Consider the following 18,989-nt stretch of genomic DNA (forward strand, 5'->3'; position numbering starts at 1 on the left):
TAAACACTGGGACTCCTTGGGAGGATTTTAAGTTGCAAGTCTGCCCCTCAAGTCAGAAACGGTCTGACATGCTTAGCTCAAGTCTCAGCCTTCTTTGTTTTCTCAATGGCCTGTGAACTGAAGGGTCTGGGCTGCTCATATCAATGTCATATTCCAGCAATGGGAGCATATGCACATATAAACCTTAAACTGCACAAGTTAGGGTCAGATTGCTGAGTGGGCTGTGCAAGAATTCTGCTAAAATCTGTGCAGTCTCCCACAGTGTACCCACCAAAGGGCCTTTCCATCTTAAGTTCAGTGAGAGTTCAAGGCCAACTCCTTCAAGATGTTAGAGATAACACGGATTCTGATCTTGTAACTGAATTGTGGAAAATAAGTCCTGAGTTTGATCTCTATTTTAAAAATATATTTTTATTTATTTCAAAGAGTAAGGGAGAGAAGGAGAGAGAGAGAGAGAGAGAGAGAGAGAGAGAGAGAGAGAGAGAGAAGAATCAATGATCAGAAAGAAAAAGAATCCTTAATCAACTGCCTCCTGCATGCCCCCTACTGGGGATGGAGCCAGGACATGTACCCTTGACCAGAATCAAACCCAGACCCTTCAGTCCCCAGGCCATGCTCTGATTTTCAGCATTTTCTTAACTAGGAAATGTTTTTAGCAAAAGTAACTTTGCATTGAGATAGATTTTTTTTTTACCTTTATTTTACACAAACACTAAAAAGGTTTTAATCAGAGGCATTCTGAGCTTCTTTTAGGAGGGATTTAAGGTTGTCAGTGTCTTTTGTTGGCACCTGAGTTGTAAATATACAGGGTGTCAAAAAAAAAAAAATGTACGCACACACTTTGAATAATTACAAAGGCAGTGTTTATTAATACATTTCATTTTCAAAGTTGAGCTGTCAGCTGGTACAGTGTGTCTGCTTTATTTTGGGGTGACACCCTTATATCAAATGCACGATGTAGCATGAAACCCGAAGAGTCCCTTCACCCTCACCGCCCGGCCGCCTGGGAAACCGACCTGGCTCACTGCCAGACTGGACAGGAATGTGAAAAGATCTTGTCTCCCTTTGACTGTGTGCCATCCTTGCTCAGAGGCAGACCTTCCTCCCTCCGCCCAGGACATCTGGCACCAGTATTTCTAAATCAGAACTAAAGGCAACAAAATGTAAACTCCGCATTCCATTCCTTCTGCAAGAAAGCCCTGTGCAAGTTCCCTTCTTGGCAGGAGAGAATGTGAAGGGGAGGGGGCGGGGGGAGCAGCCTGGGTCTGCTTCCGAAGGAGACTGGTCAGGGTAATGCAGCATGTCCCCAGATGTGGTCCTTGAACTTTCTGCTACAAAACAGTTCCACTCTTTTTTTATTTTATTTTATTTTATTGAGACGAAGGGAGAAGGAGAGAGAGATAGAAACATCAGTGATGTTAGAGAATCATTGATTAGCTGCCTCCCGCGCACCCCACATTGGGGATCGAGCCCACAACCTAGCATGTGTCCTTGACTGGAATTGAACCCAAGACACTTCAGTGCACAGGCTGACGCTCTATCCACTGACCTAAACTGGCTAGGGCAGTGGGCAGCAAACTCATTAGTCAACAGAGCCAAATATCAACAGTACGATGGAAATTTCTTTTGAGAGTCAAATTTTTTAAACTTAAACTTCTCCTAATGCCACTTCTTCAAAATAGACTCGCCCAGGCCATGGTATTTTGTGGAAGAGCCACACTCAAGGGACCAAAGAACTGCATGTGGCTCACGAGCCACGGTTTGCCGACCACTGGGCTAGGGCAACAGTTCCATCTGTAATAATGAAAATGTAATATGCTAATTAGACTGGATGAAACCGGGGCTGTGAGGGAAGTCCTGGCCCCAGGTGCCAGAGGGAAGCCAGTGCCAGCAATTGGGGGAGGAAGGCCTACTCTTGCACAAATTTCATGCATCAGGCCTCTAGTTCTTAAATAAAATTGGGGGATCATGCATATGAATGAATCTCTTAGAGACTCTCACTGTGCAATTGGCGTGTTAAAGGTTCTGAGAAAGGCTACTATGAGGGAATCTGTTTATAGACTGGCCTGTGTGGCCCAGTGGGTAAGCATTGACCTATGAACCAGGTCACATTTGATTCCCAGTCAGAGCATATGCCTCAGCTGCAGACTTGCTCCCCAGTGCAGGGCATGCAGAAGGCAGCCAATCACTTATACACTCTTATCATTGATGTTTCTATCTCACTCTCCTTCTCACTTCCTCTCTGAGATCAATTAATATATGTACATGTATTTTTAAAATCCTTTTTTTATGTTGAATGCAAGATTTCCTAAAGCTATTTGACCTACAAATATATGTTACTAAAAAGGAGTATCCATTGGAGCAAGATCACAGATCAATATCGCCATGAGCTGGCCAGCTTCTCTCTGGGCCGTGATTGCAGAGGAAAGACTGAAACCCAGGCTGTGCCAGCGATCTTGCAAAAGTGTGTCTTGTAGAGCAGGTCAGTGCCACATGCTCCTTGACTGGGCAAACCAAGGAAGTTCTCCTTTTCCAGCTGGGGCCAGTGGTTTATGCATATAAAAGCCACACCTTTTTTTCTTTTTAAAGATATAGTCCAGCTGATATAGAGAGAAAGAAGAAAATTAGAAACCCTCTTACGTTGAAGGGGTAGGAGGATGGAAGAGGTTATTTTTTATTGCCAGGAGCTCATCTTCCTGATTCACGCGGTCCTGTTTTTCCAGTAGAGACTTAGCAATAGCGCATTAGTCAAAGGATTCTGCAACATCATTTAAATGACACGAAACGTCTGCTTGTGCGTGGGCATGATTCTGAGGGCGGGTTTGTGCTGGCCCATCTGCTTCTCTGGAGAATATAGCCAGGATGAATCCTGTTAGAAATGACAGGACCCTGGTGTGTGTGAACATGAAAGGCCTGTTCAGATACATCTTGTCCTCTCCTCCACCTGCCCACAGCCCAGATAGGCTTTCCTGGTTGGATGTCACACTCCATCCTCTAAGCCGGCAATGGTTGGCAAATTTTTACTGTCAAGGCCCAGATACCAAAGTTGGAGGCTGTGTCAGCTGTAAGGGGCTCTGTTACAATCGCTTGACTCTGTCATTGCAGCCCCAAAGCAGCCACAGAAAACAACATGCAAAGAAGTGAGCATGGCTGGTTTAATAAAACTTTATTTACAAAAGCAGACAGGGAGCTGGATCTGGCCTACTTTAGTTTGCTGACTCCTACTATAGAGTCTGGTCCAGACCACTTCTTTTCCATTTGAATGTGCACAGGACTTCACCAGGGTATCTTGTTAAAATGTGGATTCTGCCCTGGCTGGTTTGGCTCAGTGGATAGAGCATTGGTCTGTGGACTGACGGATCCCAGGTTCAATTCTGGTCAAGAGCACATGCCCTATTGATCCCCAGTGTGGGGCGTACATGAGGCAGCCAATCAATTATTCTCTCTCATTGATATTTCTCTCTTTCTCTCTCTCCCTCTCCCTTCCTCTCTTAAATCAATAAAAATTAAATTAAAAAAAAAAATACTACTGCCTGGTTCCTCCCTCCACACCCTGGAATTCTGACTTCATTGGTGTGGCCTGAGCACCATGAGTTTTCAAGCTCCCAGGTAATTCTGATATGCACCTACAATTAAGAATACAGCACAGCACCCTTAGGTGGTTTGGCTCAGTGGATAGAGCATCAGCCTGTGGCCTGAAGGATTGCAGGTTTGATTCTGGTCAAGGGCACATGCCTGGGCTGTAGGCTCAATCCCCAGTGTGGAGAGCGGGTGTGCAGGAGACAGCGGATCAATGATTCTCTCTCATCATTGATGTTTCTATCTCTCTTTCCCTTTCCCATCCTCTCTAAAATCAATAATAAAATAAAATAAGAATACAGCATAGCAGATGACTGATAGACTCAGTAATTTCCTTGATGAAGATGAGACTCACTAATCAAACTTCTAAAATGGGACACTTGCTCAGAGTGAATCATCCTTTGAGGAAGGACAATTCTTTCTACCTGAGAGGAATGACACTGTTTCTTATGTATAATGTGATCATGTTCATGAATTGGCCAAAGAAGATTGGACGTAGAGCTCAAATGGACGAACAAGCCCTCCTAGAAGGATGAGCCCCTTCCTCTGAGACTGGGCCCGAAAACAAGTAGAAGGTCCTGGGGGAATAGAATTTAGAACTTGGGTCATTCATGCCCACTGTTTTGCACAGGAAGAGATATTCAACCAGCAAACAATTTCTGAGCGTTTTGCACGTCCCAGGGTAAGTCATGGCTGAGTACAGGAGATAGAAGGGAGTGACGGACTTGAAGAACACTGAGATTTTAGAACAGATTCTAAGGCCACTAGGAGACAAATGGGTATCCCAGCGCGATAACGGACCAGTTCCAGTTGGAGACATTTCTCCACTGAACAAAAGGACGAATTTGCTGGCAGTAAAACTAGCCAAGACGGTCAGGATTCAGAAGCGGTGAACTCAGTCACTGGCTGATCTCAACCACGGGTGAAGTCAGCCCTTTTCATCCACAAAAGTTATGGATGAGGGGCAGCAGAGGGGAGCGTGACTGGTCATTTCGGCTATTAATAATTAAGCCGCCAACATTTGCACATGAGCGACTTTTAAAATACTCTTTAGAATACAATCAAGTCTGTCTCGGTAATTGCATCCCTCCTAAGTATTTGCATTATTGATTCACTGGGAAGGGAAGAGACAGGCCTGTGCACAACCCCCCAGCTGTCCTATCTCATCAGCAGAGGTAATGTATCTGCCACCACGGGGCCATCAGTCACCCAGTGTGGGGCAGTGGAAATGAAAAAGCTGCGAACAGCTGAGGCCAATGGCAACGTGGAGGGAGGGATCCAAGGACTGAATTTGGAGTGGAGATTGACAGCAGTTAAAATTCTTCCCAACTCTGCCCGGCTCATGTGGCTCAGAGGTTGAGCATCAACCTGTGAACCAGGAGGTCATGGTTAGACTCCCAGTCATGGCACATGCCCGGGTTCTGGGTTAATCGGCATGCAGGAGGTAGCCAATCAATAATTCTCTCTCATCATTGATGTTTCTATCTCTCTCTCCCTTCCTCTCTGAAATCAATAAAAACATATTTTTTTTTTAAAAGTCCTCCCAACTCCGATGCTTGGTGATTCTAAGAAAACACCTGTGCTCCTGTTTGTTCTTGTGGTTTGAAAGTAAAAGCTTCATGTGCGAGACGAAGGAGGCCACTGCATAAATTATTCAGGGCTTGAGGTACTTTAGAGAATTGCTATCTAGTCTTTGAGGTAGGGATCTTCTTCCATTTTCCAAGTCTGGGTCAAGGCTGCATATTTTATCTCTCACATCAAAGGCTACCCAAGGCCAGCGAGGCCGTAGGTAACTAGGCTTCCTCCAACTCATTATTTTTTGTTTGTTTGTTTTTGTTAATATATTTTTATTGATTTCAGAGAGGAAGGGAGAGGGAGAGAAACAATAGTGAAGAGAGAGAATCATTGGTTGGCTGTCTCCTGTACACCCCTTTTGGGAATCAAACCCGCAACCTGGGCATGTGCCCTTGCCCGGAATTGAACCCAGGACCCTTCGGTCTGCAAACCAGCACTCTATCCGCTGAGCCAAACCAGCAACAGAGTGCCTCACATGTCTTTTTGATTATCAAAAGCATCACTGGTGCATAGCTTGCAATTCATTCTTCTCTTCAAAGGCCCGGATTGTTTGCGCTAGGTGAGGGTTGCTGGAGAAGGATCCCTGAGCCAGAGGGAGGCCGTATGACACAGCCGTGTGCTGGACTTAGGTACCAGCTCCACACTTCCCATGTGGTGCCCTGGGGTACGTTGTTTTCTGCTCAGTGCTACCCTCATCCCTGGTAAAATGAGAATAATAATGCCTCCCTCAGAGGGTTACTAGAGGACATAAAACAGGTCGAATGCTTAGATTAGCACGTGGCAGGTACAAAGGTGAATACCCGGACTCCGTTCGTTATTATCTAATTCCTATCTCCTAGAAGCTGGGAGAAAGATACGCTTAAATGGACACACTTTTACAACACGTACAGGCAAAAACATAAGCACACAAAACAAAAAAGGTAGCAGCTGTTTCATTATTTGTCTTTTGTAGGTACTACTTGTTTATAAAATCAGGCACCAACTCTTTAAAGAGAGAGATAGAGATAGAAACATCAATGATGAGAGAGAATCATTGATCGGCTGCCTCCTGCTCACCCCACACTGAGGATCAAGCCTTCAACCTGGGCATGTGCCCTGACTTGGAATCAAACTGTGACCTCGTGGTTCAAAGATGGATGCTCGACCACTGGGCCACACCGGCCAGACCAAACAGCAACTCTTTAGCTTGGCGTCAAAGTCCTTCATAATCCAATGCCAACACTTCTACACACGGGACATATTTGTTTTGTACAGGAGAGAAATTTATGCTCAGAGACTGAACTTGTCCTTACGAATAATTTACTTATCACAGGGTCACTTGCAGGAATTACAATAATTTCACAAGCTAATGCAGGATAATGCCTCCTAGTAAGCCAATAAAGAAATAACATACTCTACACCAATGGTAGATTAATGACACTATTGTTCCAGGAAAAGGGAAATAGTGTTCAAATGAAAGGACTAGAGTTCAAATTCAGCTGAGTTGTGTCTTTCTATGAGTTGGTTTTCAGGAGAATTGGCTTAAACCACCAAGAGCTGCTAATGCAAAAGTGAAAGTCCCCCTGTTGCTAGAGCACGGTTGCTAGGAAACGACGGTGCCAGTGTTGATGGGCAGGATGATCACCTTGATGGGGCCACTGCATGGTTTCCGTCACCGCCTCTAAGGAATCACCTTACCAAGGCAGCAGCGAATGCCCCACGGTCTCTGGAGAGCTATTTACATCGGCAAAGGGAAGGCTTGCCCAGGCCCAACACTCTCAGATGGGACTCACAACGCTCTGGGTATTTATAGTCTAAATGTCCTCTCGCCATAGTTGCTTCTTCACATGTTCTTATGGATAAACCCCCAGCCACCCCTCTCAGCAGCTGAGCTTTTCAGCATCCATCCAGACAACAGCTTCACTCTGATATCAATACAACTTTACATACAGAAACACCTTCGTTCTTGCTCTTAAACACAACTTCATTTTTGTCACAAGCAAGTCCTATCAAACCACTGCACAACAACACTCTTCTTCATGAAGTCAGTAATCCACACCTGAACCAAAACCAGAGGATTAACTGTGGTTCCCATGCCCTCTATACGTTCTCATCTCTGAAAACTTAATCAGGATATTTACTTAAATTGTATGGAATATATTTTTTACTCACCTTTGCTGGGCAGTATCTTCCCATCATCGCCATCCAGCCAACTGAGTTTCTCTGAAGACTTTCTTCAAAGCCCCAGCAAGGGCCAGTCCATGTGGCTCAATTGGCTGAGCATTGGCCCAGGAGGTCACTGGTTTGATTCCTGTTCAGGGCATATGCCCAGGTTGCTGGCTGATCACAAGTAGGGGGTGTGCAGGAACAGCTTATTGATGTTTCATATCGATGTTTCTTTTTCCCACTCCCTTCCTCTCTCTGAAATTAAAAACATATATATTTTTTTAATAAATAAATAAATAAATCCCCAGGAGACAGCCTGGCTGGTGTGGCTTAGTGGTTGAGAGTTAACCCATGAACCAGGAGGTTATGGTTTGATTCCTGGTCAAGGCATATGCCCAGGTTGTAGGCTCGATCTCCAGTGTGGGACATGCAGAAGATTCTCTCTTATCATTGATGTTTCTATCTCTCTCCCTCCCCCTTTTTCTCTGAAATTAAAACGCACACACACACACACACACACACACACACACAGCAAACAGACTGTTCTTTCCTATGGAGGCTTTATACTTTATGCCTCCATTACCATCTCTATCACACACTCCCTTGGTTTACTGCAGGGGTCCTCAAACTTTTTAAAGTGGGGGCCAGATCACGGTCCCTCAGAGAGCTGGAGGGCCGGACTATATGAACTACTAATTCCTACTGTAACACCTTGGCTGCGCTCACTGCCCAAAAAACCTGGCGGGCCGGATCAGACTCCTCTGCGGGCCGCATGTGGCCCGCCGGCAGTAGTTTGAAGACCCCTGGTTTAGAGCTATCATGTGAAGCCCACCAGATTTTAAGTGCCTTGAAAGACAATCTACTCCTCATTCATCTTCATGTCCCGTCCTCTGACCCAACCCCACCATCACCACCTCTACAATAAGTACAGTTCAGAACACGATGCCTTACACACTGCAGTAGTCATTTGACAAATGCAGGCCAGATACGTGAGTCTCTGGGATGTCAGAAATCATATAATTGGGGTGGAGATTGGGAAGAATTCCCTATCTGGCCCAAACTGGGCAAGAAAGAGCAGATGGCTATCATCCTGGGGCTGCAAGTATTTACTAAAATGAGATATTTAATGTTTGAGGACAAATTCTTACACCAAATTAGGCATCTCTGAGGTGCTACCTACATTCATATCTGCCCTATAGAAATCACCCCACATACAGGGCCTCTAACGAAATGGTGGATGAGTCAGTTATGTTCCATCTACCAAAGTCCATCCTCCAGCCTGGGTTGATAGGATCGATTTACAGAAAGCCTGGTTATCTAAGGACACCTGAGTCAGGATGAACTCAGTCCATGGTCCTCTCCACGGAGAGTTTGAAACTGGGCTTGGAAATGCTCAAGCAGGGGCTAGAAACAGCAGCGTTGCTCTAACGATAACAAGCACAGCTGTCTTTGTTGAGCATGTAGTATGTGACATCACTGTGCTGAGTACTAGCAATTAAAGACCTTAGTTTATTTACTCCTCACACACATCTATCTAATGAGGTACAGGCTATAATTAGCTCCCTTTTATAGATAGGAAACTGGAACCAGAGACGTGGAAGTGATAAACCAGGAGTCAAACTCAGGCAAGCTGGCTCGGGAGTCTGTGCCTGTGACCTCTGGGCTGAAATGCTTGTTTCCCCAGGGCAGGAGAGGGCAGGATGGGGTGTCCTGAGGACTCAGAGATGGGGTGAGCTTTGAAGGTCATGGACAAGCCTGTGCAAGCAGAGGAAGCCCATCTATGGAGGAAAACAAAACAGGAGAAGGAGCCGAGGGAGAGACATCAATAAAAGATCACCCAGCCCCTAGAAGACCTCATTTCCCTTCAGCTGTACAATTCCCAGGGGCTTGGCAGGTTTGTGTTCCCTGCCTTCGGGCTTTGTGAACTGACAGCATAGGATAAACTGACCTTTGTGTGAGCTCTACCAAGTGGGGCTTCTTGGCAATGAACCTGTGTGCACTTGTTCAAAGCCTGTTTCCGTTCAGCTTGGCATGTTCAGCTTGTGGACTCAGAACTCACACTCCTCACAGGGGCCTCCACTCAGATCAGCTTCAATGCTCCTCACAGGGTCTCTCTCTCTCCGCTCAGGAAAGAATTCCTTGTTGGAGTTCTAGCTCCTGACCTTGCACTGGTCTCTGATGTGTTTGAAGCTTAACAGCTTCCTTTATAAAGTGAGTGTGGGGGAGGTGAGGGTCAATAATAGAACATTTGCCCTGCCCCCTACCTCCAGGCGAGACTTGTGGCTGCCTCTTCACCAAGAGTGTGTGAAGAGGCTGTCAAACAGGAAGTGCTTTTTTCCCCCCCTTAAGCTTAGCATTTCTTGAGGCTCCTGTGTAAACCATTGCTTTTATCCGTGGCCCTAGGCCAGTCAGTAAAGAAAAAAGGTAATGTTATCAGAATTTCCCTCACTCCATCTCTGTTTGCAAAGTTACAGTTATTGCCAGAAAATACTCCCATTCCTTTGTTCTCAGTAATGAGTCAACTCCGGTCTCTTTATCGGTAAACCCATCTATTTGTCCACCGTTCTGTTTACACATCAGCAGAAACATTCGGCTGGGCAGCCGCTTAGCCCTGGTCTGGGCTCCCAGTCTTTCCCAGGTTACTCTGCTTCTCCAAACCTCCCCTTCCCTGCCAACCTGGCCTAGATGGCCTCCTCCCCATACGCAAGAAGGGTTGTGATTTCTGTCCAGGGGACTGTAACTGGATTGTTTGGGGAGCAACTGACTTGGCAATGAGGAACAGATAGGTTATCAGCTCAAGAGTCAGCCAACTGTGTGATTCTCTCGGATACAGTGAAGTTTACAAGACACAGAGGGTTTGACATTTAGTTTCATCTTTTCGGTGGGTTTGTTTATAAATGAGTCATACCTTTCTCACAAATATTATTTTGTGGGGTTTTCCCAACTTCATAAAGGTCCCGTGTCTCATTAAAACCACAAAACTCAATTTTGAAGATGGCGCCATAAGTAAACACCTGTACTCGCCGACTCCCACAGCCACATCAAAATGACAAGTAAAACACAGAACAACAAAAATATAGAACAACCATCATCTAGAACTGCTGGAAAGCTGGCTGAATGGAAATCCTACAACTGGAGAAGTAAAGAAAAGGTGCCCTGAGATTGGTAGGGAGGTAGAGGCAAGAATGAGCTGGTCCGGCACCCATGTGTGACACTTTTTGAATTGGGAAGGAGATAGTCTCTGTGAGGCTGCCTGAAGGACAAGGGGTTCTAACCCTATACCAGACCCCCAGCTCAGGGTCCCAGAGCTAGGAAGAGAAATCCCTTCAGACAGTAAGAACTATGGGCTGTAAAAAAAAAAAAAAAAAAAAAAAAAAAAAAAAAAAAACAGTGCAGACTGGGGCTCAATGACACAGAGGCTGCTGGAAACCCAACTGTTCCTCTTGAAATTAAGGCCGGCACCATGAACTGAACTTAGAAAGCCCTGCTTCATCTGAGCTCCAGCACCAGGGTGAGGTTCTGGGGAACACAGACACATACAAGAAGGAACTGGATGGTCTGGCATCAGGGGAAGGAACTCCGGGGTGGCTTTCTCCCAGATGGAGATGCTCTGAGGGATCATTGTGCCTATGCTGGGACCTGCCCGGCCACAGGGCTGATTGGCAGCCATTTCTGTCTGCTCTGCCCTGGTGATTCCCTAAGACATTGCCTCAACCAAGTTACAACCTAACCCAAGCTGTGTGCAGCAGCTTTTGCACACAAATGGCTTGTCCTTGCTCAGGCTAAAATCTCTCAAATCAGCTGCAGCTGGGTAAGAGAGCCCTAAACCTATCAATAAAAGTCCAAGGCCCAGCACCAGCACCAGCTTGCTTTGCTTCATAGCTGGGCCACCTCTGGACACTTCCAAACTCAATACAAAAAGGAGGAATATGTAGATCTCTCTGTAGCTCCTGCTGGATGGCTCAGGTAAGTGGTTGACTTTTCACCTCCCTGGAGCCCCAGGAGCCAGTGTACACAGAGGTTAGTGTCAGATTACAACTCTACAAATCCATAAGTGACACACTCAAGGGGAGCACTCAGTGAGCAACAAAGCCTCATTGAAGCAAGTCCTGCTCCATAGGGGTGCCTCCTGCACAGCAGCTCTCCCACTGTAGTTGCAGTTGGTCCTCACAGCAAATTGGCCTGGAGGTCAGTTCCTCCCAGTGGTACCAACAGCAATCAAGTCTCAATTACAACAAGACTGTGCTCACATCCCACAGAGGGGTGCACCTAGAGCTCCCAGCTAAGGTGACTGAGAAGGCTGAGCCTCTGGGCCTTATAGAAAATCTACTACTCAAGGCCACTCTACCAGCTATGTCAAGAAGACATAGCTGCTCTACCCAATACATATAAACAAACACAGAGAAGCAGCCAAAATGCAGAGACAAAGAAACATGTCACAAATGAAAGAAATGAAAAAGCAAACTACTGGATATAGAGTTCAAAACCCAGTTTTAAAAATGGAAAAGGACCAGAAGAAATTAAGCATACACTGGCTGAAATAAAGAATAATGTACAAGGATTTGACAGTAAACTAGAGGATTCTGAGAATCAAATCAATGACTTGATATAAGAGGGGGGAAAACAGAACAAAAAAAGCAAAAACAAAAACAAAAAAAGAACAGAAAACACTCAATCAGAAGATCAAAAAGAAAAAAAAATCCAAAAATATGAAGATAGTGTGAGGAGCCTCTGTGACAACTTCAAGCATACCAACATTCGCATTATAGGGGTGCCAGAAGAAAAGAGAGAGCAAGATATTGAAAACCTATTTGAAAAAATAATGACAGAAAACTTCCCCTACCTGGTGAAAGAAATAGATTTACAAGTCCAGGAAGCATAGAGAGTCCTAAACAAGAGGAACCCAAAGAGAACTACACCAAGACCCATTGTAATTAAAATGCCAAGGACTAAAGACAAAGAAAAAATCTTAAAAGCAGCAAGAGAAAAAGCAGTTAGTTACCTACAAGGGAATGCCCATATGACTGTCAGCTGATTTCTCAACAGAAACTGCAGGCCATAAAGGAGTGGCAAAAAATATTCAAAGTGATGAAGAGCAAGGCCCTACAACCAAGATTACTTTACCCAGTAAAGCTATAATTTAATTGAAGGGCAGATAAAGAGCTTCACAGACAAGAAAAAGCTAAAGGAGTTCATCATCACCAAACCAGTATTACATATGAAATGTTGAAAGACATTTTTTAAGAAGAGGAAAAGAAAAAGATAAAAAATATGAACAAAATGGCAACAAATACAACCAACATTTACATTCTCTGGTTCTCGGGCTCTTTTATAAAATGAGAAGGCTGATCAGGATGAACTCTCAAGTTTCCTGCAGCTAAATAATCATATCATTCTGTCTCACAAATACTAATGAACTACAAACATGACACTGGGTAAGTTATTTAACCTCTAGGACCATCAATTTCCTCATCTTCAAAATAAAGATGAGAAAGCCAACATCACAGGGAGAATGAGCCTGACCTGCTTGGCTCAGTGGTTGACCATCAACTTATGAATCATGAACCAGGAGGTCATGGTTTGATTCCCAGTCAGGGTATTTGCCCGTATTACAGACTCTATCACCAGTGAAATGATTCTCTATCATCATTGATGTTTCTACTTCTCTCCCTCTCCCTTCCTTCTGAAATCAATAAAAGTATATTTTAAAAATAATAATTTTTTTAAAAAACATAAAGGGAGAATGGGGAGGGAGTAGAGACAGAGCTCAAGTACAGTAAGGGAAGTGAATAATGGCAAAGGCTTGGTTAGTGTAAGTGTGATGAAGCCAGCTATTTCTGTTAGCTGTGAATTATTGAAGCAGGATTCTCTCCCCCAAACCTCCACATAGAGAATGGAAGGCAGAGGCTCTATCATCACTGAGGATCACATTTCAAAGGAATGGCTTAGGGGTCTTTGAGAAAAGACACCCCGGTGTTGTAGAAGATACACATGCATCTCAAAGGAACAGAGGAAGGGGTTACAGATTATAAAGTTTTTTTAGTAAATGCTCTAAGACAGCGTTTTTCAACCGCTGTTCCGCGGCACACTAGTGTGCCGCGAGATGTTGCCTGGTGTGCCGTAGGTGCAGACAAGACAATATAATTTTTCACTATTTTGTTTACTTAATATTTCATAATAAAGTAATTATAAAATACTTTCTTTGTGTTTATTTGATTCCTATTCAAGAGAATTACTTTATATATAGTCAATATAGGCACAGAGTTAAATTTTTTAACATTTTCTAATGGTGGTGTGCCTCGTGATTTTTTTCATGAAACAAGTGTGCCTTTGCCCAAAAAAGGTTGAAAAACACTGCTCTAAGAAAGGAAGGTCAAGGGCCTATTGTCAGGTGTTGGCTAGAACAAACTGTTATTTTAGACTTCCTTGAGCCTTTCCTGAATTCAAAAGGGGGCTGGGCTGGTCAAGTCTCAGTGCAGGGGTTTCTATGGAGACCTTCCATGCCCAGATTTCTTTGCAATCCCCACCTTCAAAAGTGCCTGGCATAGGAGTTTATGCTTAACAAAGAATCACTAGTCTTATAAATCCCTTCTCCCCTTTCACCCAGTCACAAATTGGTAGTTACAAAACAGTCATGGCATGGGGAATATAGTCAATAACATTGGGCAACAATGTCTAATGCCAGGTGGGTACTTGAGTTTCTGAGGGGATCACTTTGTAAAGTATATGGTTGTCTAATTACTGTGCTGTAGAAAATAGAAAATAAACTGAAAGTCAACTGTAATAGAAAATTTTTTTTAATTGTTCATTTATTTATTCAAAATGCCATAAGACCTTTTATAATAAAAATTACTCCAACCAAAATTTTGTACATCTTTGTGAAGATGCAAAGATTTAGTGTAAAAACAGGAATTTGAAGCTTGCTTAAGATATCATTAAGTCTTAGGAAATTGTTGGCAAGCAATGGAATGCTGCCTTTTAAAATGAATCTTATGCTTTTAATTAAGACATGTCTTCTGACTCCTCCATCTCCATCTACTTCACAAGGGACTTGCATTGCATCACGTAAAATTGCAGGTCTTTATAGCTTTTGCATATACTCTCTCCCATTTGCATTTCAATTTCTTTATCTCTTACTCTCATCTAATCTCTGGATACTAAGTCCCAATGCCATTTCATCTTCAAAGTCCCCATTCTCTGCCCCAGCTTAGTGACATTAGAGATTCTTATGTGCCATTAAAGAGTCATTGATTTATGATCAGTGTTTTTCTCCCCCAGGAAATGGAAGTTCTTAAGAATAGGGCATCTCCTTCAACTTTGTATCTGGCACCTGTGTGCTCATAAGACTTTCAGTAAGTGTTCACTGAATAAATGTGTGATACAGAAAAATAATACATTATTAGTTATTTTCAACCCCTTCCCTTCCTTTATCTTTTGAAGAACAAGGATTCCCAGGAGCGCCTTAGGTTTTGCTCAGCAGAGTGATTGCTGGGATGCAAGTGATGGAAGCCAAAGGAGAAAGACCAAGTTTCTTTTTGTGAGAAAAATGTACAGAGAGACCTTCTGGAGATGGAGGGTGTTCCCCACCATCATGGAGAAGAAATGTTGGATGGGAAATGGGGTTGTTTGAGAGAAAGACATATGGCAGCTCACATAGGATGTAGAACTTAGGAGACACAGGTGTTTTAAAGTGTTGCACAGAGTAATTCCATTTTCCGCATCCACACGAACTTTAGTAACAGTTGACATGACTTGTCCATGTTTTTATTTTTTACTGCTTTACTTTTTTTATTTATTTACTAGAGGCCTGGTGCATGAAATTCATGCACTGGGAAGGGTGTCCCTCAGCCCAGCCTGTACCCTCTCCAATCTGGGACTGCTGGCTTCCAACCACTAGCCTGCCTGTCTGCCTGATTGCCCCTAACCACTTCTGCCTGCCAACCTGATCACCCCCTACCCACTCCCCTGCCAGCCTGATTGCCCCTAACTGCCCTCCCCTGCCAGTCTGGTCACCCCTAACTGCCCTGATGGCCTGGTAACCCCTAACTGCCCTCCCTTGCCAGACTGGTTGCCCCTAACTGCCCTCCCCTGTAGGCCTGGTCACCCCCAACTGTGCTTCCCTGCTGGCCCGGTCACCCCTAAGTTCCCTCCCCTGCCAGCCTGGTCACCCCTAACTGCCCTCCCCTGCAGGTCTGATTGCCCCTAACCACCCTCTCTTTTAGGTTTGGTCCCTCCCAACTGCCATCTCCTGCTGGCCTAATCACCCACAACTGCCCTTCTCTGTCGGCCATCTTGTGGTAGCCATCTTGTGTCTGTCCACATGGGGGCAGCCATCTTTGACCATATGGGGATGACCATCTTGTGTTGGAGAGACAGTCAATTTGCATATTGCTCTTTTATTATATAGGACTTTTAATCCTCACTCAAGGATAATTTTCCATTGATTGTTAGAAGGTATGGAACAGAAAAGGAAAGACAGAGAGAAACATCAACGTGAGAGAAATACACTGATTGGTTGCATCATGCACACACTTGGACCAGGGTCCTGGGCTGGGGAGGAGGCTGCAACTGAGGTACATAACCTTGGCTGGAATCAAACCCAGAACTCGTCAGTCTCCAGAATGACACTCTATCCACTGGGTCAAACCGGCTAGGGTTGTCTATGTTTTCAGAGAATCATTTAGGCTTGTGTTTCCTCTAGGGGGAAGAAATCCATGTCTCAGACACAAAGAATTTGAGCCAAGGTTATCTGACCTCAACTCCATGGAGGGCAGGAGGGGAAAATCTCCAGACTTAGGGTCAGACAACCTGGGATCAGACCTCGACATTTTCATTTACACTTACAAATTTAAGTAACTTGCAAAAACTCTCTAAGCTTGCACGTCTTTAGCTATAAAATAGGCATGGTATTATCTAACCCACAGGATAGTTTTAAGGATAAAATGGGCTAACAGATGTAAAAGTTCCAAGACCATGTTAGGTTCCAAGACCAAAAAGTTGAATCTGTGTAATTATTGTACATCCTTCTTCCATCTGGTCCAGTCTCCAAAAGAAGTTACTTTCAAATAAATGCAACCAAACAGCCAAGAATAATAAAGAAGGGATGCTAAACTTCTCTTGGAAAACATTAGGGTGTCCAACTCATACTCTTAGCAAACCTTCTCACAAGCCCTTTCCTAGTCTTCTCATACCTCACAATTCCATAAATCCTCTTACGTAGCTACATGCCTCTCACCTCACAGAATACCTTTTCCAATGTTCCTTAGATTATTTTTTCTCCTATCCTCGTCATGTAGATCAAGAAGACCAAGGCCTTCCTTTCTCTCCTGGTCGCTTTTTCTCTCCATTGTTTTCATCGTGAAAATCCAGGAACATAAACAATAGAACTTTATTTCCCACAGTTCTGCAGGCTGGCCATCCAAGGTCAGGTTCTGATGAAGGCTCTCTTCCTGGTTGCAGATGGCTGGCTTCTCCCCGTGTCCTCACATGACCAGGAAACTCTCTCAGACCTCTTTTGTTATGAGGGCCTGAATCTTATTCATGAGGCTGGTGGTTGACCGAATCACCTCCCAAAGGCCTAATACCATCACATGGAGCATTCGAATTTCAACATATTAATATTGGGGGGAGGGGACACAAACATTCAGACCATACCACCATGGAATGTGAACAAAAGAGTAAGTACAGAAAGAAAGCATTTTTCTTTTTTCTTTTTCTTTTTCTTTTCTTTCTTTTTTTTTTCAGGAAAGAGGAAAGGCCAGGAGCACTTCCATTTCAATAATGCTTTACTTGGTCATCTTTGTAAAGAGACCAATTGAACTCCAGCCACAGAACAAGACTTGCAGCCAGAAGTTCAGAAGTCCTGGGCATCTGAAATCATAGGAGCAGAGCTGCTACTTTCTGATTGGATGGTGACAGCCAGAGAACTAGGTTTCAAGTGCCTCCTACTGTGGTCAGCATCCTGTCCAGGAACTCTGTGTCCCTCTGTGAGTGGAGCAGGTGTTCTCCCAAGAGTTTCCTCCGAGTTGGCATCTGGCATCTGTTGTTGTTGTTGATGTTTTTAAATATATTTTATTATTTTTTTTACAGAGAGGAAAGGAGAGTGATGGGAGAGTTAGAAACATCAATGAGAGAGAAACATGGATTCAGCTGCCTTTTGCACACCTCCCACTGGGGATGTGCCCGCAGCCAAGGTACATGCCCTTGACTGGAATCGAACCTGGGACCCCCTAGTCCACAGGCCGATGCTCTATCCACTAAGCCAAACTGGTTAGGGCAGTTGTTGTTTTTTAAACCCTTCTAATTTTATCTCATACCATTCATTTTAATCTATTTTTATTAGTTATTTTTCTTGTAACTTTTCCCTCCCTCACCAATTCATTTTGCCTGACAGAGCAGATTCATGAGCTTTCAATCCATGCTCATTTTTCTGACTCGATGTAGAAAAAATAATGTGTTCTTTGTTTGTGAGTGTGCTGTTGGTTTTTTTTTTTAAAGAGATATACCACTTTAAAACTTAGGGGTAGGCAGTTAGGTGTACTGAATATTATATATTTTGGGGCTTAAAACTAGACAAAGAGGTATAAAACCTAGTTTTGCTTTTGGGAAGTTTCTAAACTTCTCAGCTTTATATGTGAAATGAGTAAGGTAATGCCTGTCTCCTGGAGTTCTAGGGGAAATGAATGAGATAATCCTGGTAACACCCTTCTAGATCAGGCCATTTAGAAGGTGTTAAAGGAAAGGAAACTAGAATTATGAGTGAAAAAATTCTGATTTTTCAATGCTCCATTGCACACATAGTAAACACTCCTAAAGGGTCTGCCTTATGTCCCCTTGAGAGTTTCCAGTTTAGGGTTTGGGGGGAAGTGTGAGAACAGGCTACCTAGAGGGGAGCACACCTAAATTCCAGGAAAAAGAAAGGATCGAGAAATCATCCATTGCTCACTTTCCTTTGAACCTCTCTTTCAGCAAGCCTTCTGAGTTTAGGTTTAAGTCTACTTTTGTTTTATTTGGAAACTGCTTGGATTAAAAAAAAAAATTGTTGGGGGATGGGTAAGAGATCAACCAAAGGACGACTTGTATGCATGCATATAAGCACAACCCCAATACACACAAGACGGGGGGTGTGTGTGTGTGTGTGTGTGTGTGTGTGATGAGGGCAAATGGGGGGGAGGTTAATGGGGGGGGGGAAGGAGACACATGTACTTACTATTTGTAATACCTTAAATAATAAAATTTGTAATACCTTAATAAAAAATAAAAAGTAAATTTAAAATAAAAATAATTGGAAGACATCATGAAAGGGTCCTGCAGAGGATACCCTTGTTCTGTTTGTGGTTCTCATGGTATCTGAGTAAGACCATTTTAAGCTCCTCACGGGACAGACAAGGAAAGCTTTTTTTTGTTTTTTTGTGTGTTTTTTTAATTTGCCCCAGAGTCTAGCACCATAGGCTAGGGAAAGCTGACCCTCAAAATGATGAAGGGATAAATGAACTTCAGGATGAAGACACGAATGATGAAAAATGAATTAATGACTCCGAGCCAGGGCTGGAACATCGATGGGGGTCCTTGTTTGTTGCTCCTTTCTTCACAGCTGCTGGTAAGATTCTTGGCCCACCTCCTCCTTTATCACTTCTCTTTCTCTCCCCTCTGCCTCTTCTATTTTCACGGTCTAACAAGATCCTATATAG

The sequence above is a fragment of the Pipistrellus hanaki genome, assembly GCF_964339955.1.
Source record: "Pipistrellus hanaki genome assembly, chromosome: 16".
NCBI classification, from domain to species: Eukaryota; Metazoa; Chordata; class Mammalia; order Chiroptera; family Vespertilionidae; genus Pipistrellus; species Pipistrellus hanaki.